Here is an 8,839-nt window from a genome sequence, read left to right on the forward strand (position 1 = left end):
GCGACGAGAGACCTCGGTATGTTCTCGCTGAGAAGAAGAGTGATGGGAAACCTGACTGGTATCCTAGTGCAAAGAGTGTTGCAATGAGTCTCGCAGACTTAACATGCCCCGCTGAGAAGAATGGCTTCACTGAGATGTGCCTTGAGAGCTGCGGGGCGTACTGTGTTGAGAAGAAATCTGAGAAGAGCCAGGCAAAGAGCCTTGAGTGATGTGCCTGGCAATATGAGGATCATCTTCAGAAGGTTGTCGAGTTTTCTATTTTAATCTTTCCATTAGGCTATACCTTTTCAAGAAGTCTTCCTCACTAAACAAATATAAAGCAGAGCGAGGGAAAATCCTTTTCACCCTTTCTAAGAACTCCTGGGGAGTACGCTCGCTTACTGACTTGTCTGATGAAGAGGAGCTGGACATCTGCAATAAAGGAAAAATAAAGAGTAAAGTTAGTAAATGAGCATATTGAAGCCAATAGCTGGGGGCATACCCATGAACTAAGGAGCAAAAATGAAGAAATCAGGAGAAAAAGTTTATATAGGGGGTCGGCCCAGCGAGACTAAGCCTGGGCCGACCACCCTGAGTCCCTAAGATTACAAAGCATGAAAGATGGGGCATAGGTGGTCGGCCTACCACCTTAGGCCGACCACCCCAGGGAAGCAAACCTCAGAATAACGATAAGGGACTAAAGTTTAAGTCTCCAATAAATTGTACAGTACAAGGAAGACCCCAAAAGAGATCAGGAAAGGAAGAGAATTTTTTTTAGGGTCCCAGGTGGTCGGCTTATGCTTGGGCCAACCACCCTGGATCCCTGGAAGTCGCCCAAGGGTATGGTGGTCGGCTTATGCTTGGGCCGACCACCCTGGATCCCTGGAAGTCACCCAAGGGTATGGTAGTCAGCCCATGAGGTACTCACTACTTGGCCTATGGTGGTATGTAAACTTGGAAATCTCCAGGAGCCTAAGAAAACCTTAGGGTAGTCGACGCGAACCCTAATCCCTAGGCCTGGAAATCACATAAGGCAAGAAAAATGCAAGGGAAGCCCAAGAGGTACTCGACCCGTGATGGAAACTCTAGGGGTGGTCGGCCCATGCGGGAATGGACATCCCTGGAAATCGCATAAGGAAAGGGAAGGGAAGCCCTAGAGGTACTCGGCCCATGATGAAACCTAGGGGTGGTCAGCCCATGAGGGAATGGACATCCCTGGAAATCACCTATGCTAGGGTTTGGAATCCTAGAAATTGCCAAGCTAGTGATCTCAAAGAGGTGGTCGGCCTAAGGTTTTGCATCCCTGGAAATCGCCTATCATAGGGTTTCACAAACCTGAAATCGCAGGTGCTAGGGTTTGTAACCCTGTAAATCGTCCAGGCTAAGGAATTTCACAGAGAAATCATAACTTGATTCAAACAAGTCAATTATTTTGGATCAAAATAAAACAGACAGATTCCTCAAAGATTCAAAGTATTTCTTCTAAATCTAAGCATATTTAAATGAAATGATGTAAGGATTAGGAGAAAGTACTTACCCAAATAAAGATCTTGAGTTTGATGAAGAATTGGAGAAATCAAGCTTGGAGACTCCTATGGGTGAGGCACACAGAACAAGGAAGTGAGAAGTGAGGCCCTACTTATAGCCTCTCAGGCTAACCATATATTTTTAGGAATTCAAATTTCCTTGAAAAATATCTGGTATGGTTAAAATTTCAAATTCCTTGAAATATATCTAGTATTTTTAGGAATTCAAATTCCTTCAAAATATCTTATATTTTTTGGAATTAAAATTCCTTGAGAAATATTTTTTATTTTTAGGAATTAATATACTTGAAAAATATTTTGTAATTTTAGGACTTCAAACTCCTTGAAAAATATATTATATTTTTAGGACTTCAAATTTCCTTGAAAAATATACTACATTTTTAGAAAATTATTTTTTCTTGAAAAATCTAGTTATTTTTAGGAATAACCAATTATCCTTGAAAAATTCGTGCTGAGCAAATTATCGATAGTTGATAAAAGTAATATGTAATGTCCCGAGGGACTTTGCTATTAAAGTACTGCTACAATATGTTTCTTGGGCCAAGATCAAGTTTACCGTAATGTTGAACACATTACAATAAACTTGGGGGGGCAAATGTTATCCCTCGAAAATCCAGGGATGACGTGGCAAATGAGAAAGCATCACGTGGCATCACAAATCAGGGAAAAACGATGAAGTATTGAAAAAAGACCGATGAGCAAAAAAGATAGGTCCATGACCTATAGGGAAGTCGACTAGGCCTAAAGCCCCTAAGGGTGGTTGGCCTGGCCCTAGCCCTAGGGGTGGTCGGCCTGACCCCAACCCCAACCCCTAGGGGTGGTCGGCCTGAGATGTTCAAAAACCCACTAGGGGTGGTCGATCTGGCCCTAACCCCTAGGGGTGGTCAACCCGGCCCTAACCCCTAAAGGTGGTCGGCCCAAGCATGCCCAAGAACCCCTCGGAGTGGTTGGCTCACTATATCCTCCATAGGGTGGTCGGCCTACACTCCTGAAAACGGGTAAAACTTACGCTCGTTCAAAATGAAATCAACAGGCCTACCACCCAAAAGATGAACAGGCCTAGCACCCAGAATATCATGGGCCTAGCACCCAAGCTCTAAAGGGTCGTCGAGCCTAGCACCTAAGTCTCATAGACCAATCTAGACTTAGCATTTTCCCAGAGGTTTCATTCTTGCATTGTCTACCACAATCCAGAGAAACAACGAGAAGACCCATGATCTCATAATCATGGGGAGGTGGACATGTATCTCCAATACCTAATAATCGTGTACCAAACCACGATCCCAGTACTACTGATCATGTAACAGCCCCTGGGTACTATAAATAAAGGACCTAGGGCTTCATTGAAGAGGAACAGACAAATATTTTGGGGGAAAAACTCTGGGAAAATTAGAAACGAGTGAATACTTTTGTTCATCAGTGTAATTGTCGAGTGATTCAATACTAAAAGCTAAGTGGATTAGGTTATTACTATTCATCAGAACAGGTTTGAACCACTATAAAATTTATGTGTGTTTGTTTAAGATATTTGTAGTATGTCGTTTATTATATTTATTTCATTCAAAAGGTGTCGTATACTGTACATACGACCGTTGGCCACTTTCATAGATCAACAATTGTAATGACCCGACTAACTTAAAGAACTTGGACCATTAACAAAAACTACTAAGCATAGCTACTAATTTGAATACATACATCAAGAAATAATAGAACTTCATTCAAAACCCGAAATATGGTATGAAATACAAAATAAGGTATGGGATCCCATTGTTATAAAACATAAAACATAAGCTTTAAATTAATTGTTTAAATACTAAGTGCGGAAATACATAAGAACATAATTTAAAAGACTTTAAACAACGTCATCCTCGATCTTCCAACAGTCCATTCATCCTCATCACACATGCCAAGCTGCCACGAGTTCTCCCGCCTTCCATGTTCATTTTCCTGCACCATCTAAAAAGAAATGAATGGGCCTAATGCCCAACAAGAAAAATCTACTAAAAACATATATGTCATAAATTATAAACATAAGACTATATCATAAAGCATATAATATAAAACATATGACTATAAAAACGTATATCATATATCATATAGGACTATTATATTAATGGCCATTAACTCATTAACATGGTATGTGATAAAACCATCTAGGTCTTTTGTCTACTAATCGAGGTAGGTTAGATCACAATTATAGTATATGATAACCCGTCTAGGTCCTCTGTCTACTAATCGAGTATGGGTAAATCATAACACTAAACCATGAAAATGACAAAAATTCTTGGGGCTTGCTATCTAGGCAAGTCATATGCCCAAGCGACTACAACATAAATTCTTGGGGCTTGCTATCTAAGCAAGTCATATGCCCAAGGACTACAACATATTTATACATATACATATCATAGCATAAAACATATCATAACATAAACATATAAACATATATAATCTAACCTATTTTCCTTACCAAAAACCGAGATATGGAGACAAGAACGGGATTTGGAACACTCCTAAAACCAACAGTATAATTGTGAGTTTCTAAAGAAAGGAGATGAAAAAGAGAACTAAACCATCAAAGAATAAACTTACCGAAAACCTTAAGTTTCAAGAAACTTAAACACCTAATCAAGAATCATAAACAAGAGTTAGGATTTGAAAGAAAATAAAAGAAAACAAAATTAAAGAACCATGAAGAACTGAACTTAAGGATAGGAATACCTTCGATAACTATCACTTGATCTACACCTCGATACAGAAATAACACTATATCTTACTTCCCAAGTGTTTATAAAAGCTTAGATTGGAAAAGCTTTTATCCCAAAACCCAAGTGTTTCTCTCTATAGTAATCTTAGCAGCTTGGAGGCTCTGAATAATGCTTGAAGAATGAAGGAACTGGCTGAGTACTAGGTCCTATTTATAGAGTTCAAGGAGTGAAACTAACCCCTTTTAATTTGAATAAATAAATGACTATAAAATGAAAAAGATTTGAATTTTCGTTCAACAAATGCCCAAAACTTGGTCAAAATCGTTCAAAGGCAGGTCTAAGTGGTTAAGGCTATTTTCAAATTTAAAATCCTTAAGTATTCAAAAATCACTCCCACGGGCGATATATCGCCTACCCTGGGCGATATATCGCCTAGACCTATTTCCCGAGCCCTGTTCGTTTGTGCGTGCGAAGTCGACGTGTTTTCCGTATCTCCGGTAGGTGATATATCGGCCCCTATAGTTGCGATATATCGACATACGTTGATATATTAAACATGTATTTGCACTTTTTCAGCATATTTTGAATTGATTAAACATCTTTGACTGAGTCAAAACGTGATCCTAACAGCTGCTGGAAGGTTCTAGAGTTTCTAGATCTTTCTTTTAAATAAACTATTCATAAAAAATACTTAAATCCTTAATAAACATGATTATGACAAGTGTCACATTCTTAATAATTCTATCTAAACCTTAGGTTATAATAATTAATATTTCTAGGACCAGCAATATTAATCAAACCTTATGTTATAATTAATATTTCTAAACTATAGGTTAAACTTATAAAATCCATAACTGTTGCTATGAGTTTCCAACTAAGTCCCGGCTTGAACCAAAATACACGGAAACTAACATACTACATGCTACTACTAGCTACTACTACTAGTACTATCTAGCTAAGTAAAATTCTGAGACACTACAACAATGTAACCTTAAAGAACTTAATACTATTTGTTGACATTTTATGTATTATTGAATTTAAATTTGAATCTCACCTATTATAATTTACTAAATAATATTGGGCAATGAAAACCACAAATAAATATGATGTTTGACACGCGCAAAGGGAAACTTAAGTTTCTATGTGTTGACGACATTTTTCGTCAACTAAAAACAAGAGCACTTAAACAAATGTATAACTTAGCAAGAAAAGAAGAATAAAGATTTTTACGTGGTTCAGCAATTAAAATCTACCTACGTCCACGGGTTACTTTTATTAAGGTCTATGTTAAAGTTTTGAGAGCAATTTCACAGATCGTTTCTCAGTTAAAATATTCTGTGAGTACAAATGAATAAATCCAAGCTATATATAGACCCAGTTACAACAATCCTCCCTTAATCTTAGGGATATTACAATTTATATCAGATTTGAATTTGAAATACAAATCCATTAATTAAAATACAATCAATTGCATTAATTGTAAATAAATATCCCTAAAAAATAGGGTTGATTACACAGTTTGAATTAAATCCCCATGATTATAGGGATTTCCTAACAGCACCTCCGTGTATTAGTTTAATGCGTCTTCGAGATTGAACGTTTCTTCATTGCGCTTTCGGGTTCATATGTATCTTCGAGCTCATCGTTCCAATTGTCTCTACCTCCTTGCTTGATTGATCTTTCGAACTCATCTTTCGGAGGAGACTCTTGTTGCCTTCGAGCCTGCAACTCATGCTCGAGTGCAAATGATATGGCTCTTTGCAACTTCATGTTTATTTGTACAAGTATAATGTTAATACTTATTAACTTCGAGCTTACACTTTACGAGCTTCATTTCAAGACTATTTATTTATTCTCGAAATTTGGGTCTAACATTTTCCCCCTCAAAAGTGTTGGTTCAAATCCTATGAGACAAAAACTTTTGAACTTCACCTTCAAGAAACGTGCCCACCTACCACACTCGAGTGTGAACACGTGTCAACACAGGAATGGATGCTAAGATTATTCGAGTACTCTCTTTCTGCAGACGTCCTTTCCTATTCCCCTTTTTGCCGCCAGTTTTTTAGATTAATCTTGGTCCATTGGATCACGTTTTAACGAGATTCAAGGGCTCAAATTCCCCTCTGAATGCCACCTTTTTGTCTATTTAAACCTCTTTTTCATCTTCTCCATTTTTTCTTTTACTCTCCCAACTTTCTATTAAGAATCACGAACCAGAGTTCCAAACCTTTGCATGTTCTCTAAGCCGAAAAAACAAAGCAGCCTTCAATCGTTTGGTTCCATGGGATCGTTCCTGCTTCCGATCGACAATCTCCTCATTTCCACGATCAACTTTGTGTAACTTTTTTTTTTGTGTACCGTTATTTTTTTTTTCATGAATAAGAAAAACTTTCTCTTGGTTCTTGTTGTACTCTTGAAATCTTCTCTGTAATAAGGAAGTTTTTGATTTGTATGGATGAGTATTTGTAGTGAATAAAAATTTATTTAGGCAAAAAAAAATTGGTAAAAATGGCACCTTTTTAGGTTATGGGGTAATAGGTTATAGGTTTTGTGTAGTACAAGAAATAGGGTTTTAAAAACAAGGTTTTAATGCTCATAAACCGATGATATCCCCATTTTGGGTAACTGCCCATTTCTTCCTAGAAATTTGGGATACCCCAAATTGGAAGTAACCGTCCCACTCTCACATGGATCTACTCTTGGTGCCTCGAGCTTATAACAACTCAGTTATGGCATTTGAATAGCCTCGCTATTTCAAGTCTTCGGGCTCGAGTTACTCTATCTCGCTATCTCAAGCTTGCGTTATCAAGATTTTTTCTTTCTATTTTTTTCTAAGTGATTAGCCCTCACCCTTTTCTTTCTTGTTAGTGTTGGGATTAGTGCCCTTTAAAGCATATATTTTAAACAATTTTTTATGAAATAAATAATTAAAATTAATTTTTGCATATATTGTTTGTTTATTATTATTATTATTATTACAATATATCAGAAAATTCACAAATTCATTATTGGGACTATATTCTTATATTGGTACAGGAGAATTAAGATTGTAGGGAACAAATTTAAACAGTTCACAGTGAAATAAAGTTATGTGGAATCTTTGGATTAAATATTGTAAGTACGGTTCACTAGTATTATGAATACATGTAATCTAGATCCATATTACTGATGTAGTAGGACATCTTTGGATTAAATACTTTGTATTTTCAAAAATTATTTTTTAATTAAAATGACATTTTTCAAAAATAACATTTAAATAATTAAGATAGTTAATTAATTTTATTTATTTAAATAACGTGAAAAATATATTTATGATAATTCAAATTGGATTTGAATTTGAAATTATATTGATTCTTTAATTAATTTGATAAATAAGTTATATGGTTTAGATCTTTTTGAATAAATAATAATTAAAAGAAAATGATTAGAACCCATCCCTGAAAACATGGATGTGTTACACACCAACTACAATGCATGCATTGTAGTTGGCGTATAACATGGTCCAAGAATGAGTCTTGGATATTTTATTTATTTATTTAATTATTTAACAATTGATTTATAATTTGAATTTTGAATTTCAAAAATTTAATTAATTCTTTTATAAATTTATGAGATGGAAGACAGAAAAGAAAAGAGATTGTATTATTTTCTCTATCCCTGAAAACTGTCTCAAATCTAATATTCCAAGATCTCATATATTGAGAATATCTTGTGAATTATAAAATTTTCCCTACCATTACTCTACGTGCCCACACATGTCTTGAGGTGTAGAAATACATCTTGGAAAATCTTGGTATGAGTATTTTGAAGAACTGCTTTGGATTGGATGTTCATTGGAGATACAGAAAGTAGTGATGATTCTTGATAGTTTTTCAACTGGTAAATTCTCATATTTTATTTCTCTATGATTAATGTATTGCATGTTAATGGATCCAATTATTTAAAGTTGTTTGAATAATTTTTTTTAATATCTAGGCCCAACACCCTGTGCTTTCCGTTGGCACATGGTAAACATGTTACCAACAGTTAGATGATGCAATCTTCAGAGAAACGGTTCGGGCCCAAGCTTGCAATCCCTTACCACCCACCGTCTCCTCGAGTTGAATATCCATTTACTTGAAATCAACAGTTGATTCAGGAGGACGAGGAGCGCCTCGAACGTGAAGACATTTGAGCCCACTTCTAGCAAAAAATTACAGAGGTTGAAAAAGGAAATAAAAGGAGACTACGATTTGTCGTGTATCCTGATCCAAACCTTGAGATTTGTCTGAACCCCTTGGATCCCAAGTGTAGGGTTACTATAACATTTCCCCCAGGCAGACTCTCCTTTGAAATTATGGAGAGTACATCAAACCAGTCATCTAGTCAAATAGCCCCTGAAGTTTCTTCTACCTCGGCCTTGGAGAGTTCTTTCTTCGAGGCTGAACACTATTGGAGCCCCCTCACCTCCACGAGACAGATTTCAGCCAATTTGTCTTGCCGTGGATTAAAGTTGTCCGACAAATTGGTGTGTCGGCCTGCCATCTCCAATGAAAGGAGCTATTTTTCTCCGAGTGAAGATGACCCAAATAAAAAGGTTATGCTCGCAGCCTGGAATCGAGAGCATAT

This window comes from Humulus lupulus, chromosome 3, assembly GCF_963169125.1.
Source record: "Humulus lupulus chromosome 3, drHumLupu1.1, whole genome shotgun sequence".
In the NCBI taxonomy this organism is placed as follows: domain Eukaryota; kingdom Viridiplantae; phylum Streptophyta; class Magnoliopsida; order Rosales; family Cannabaceae; genus Humulus; species Humulus lupulus.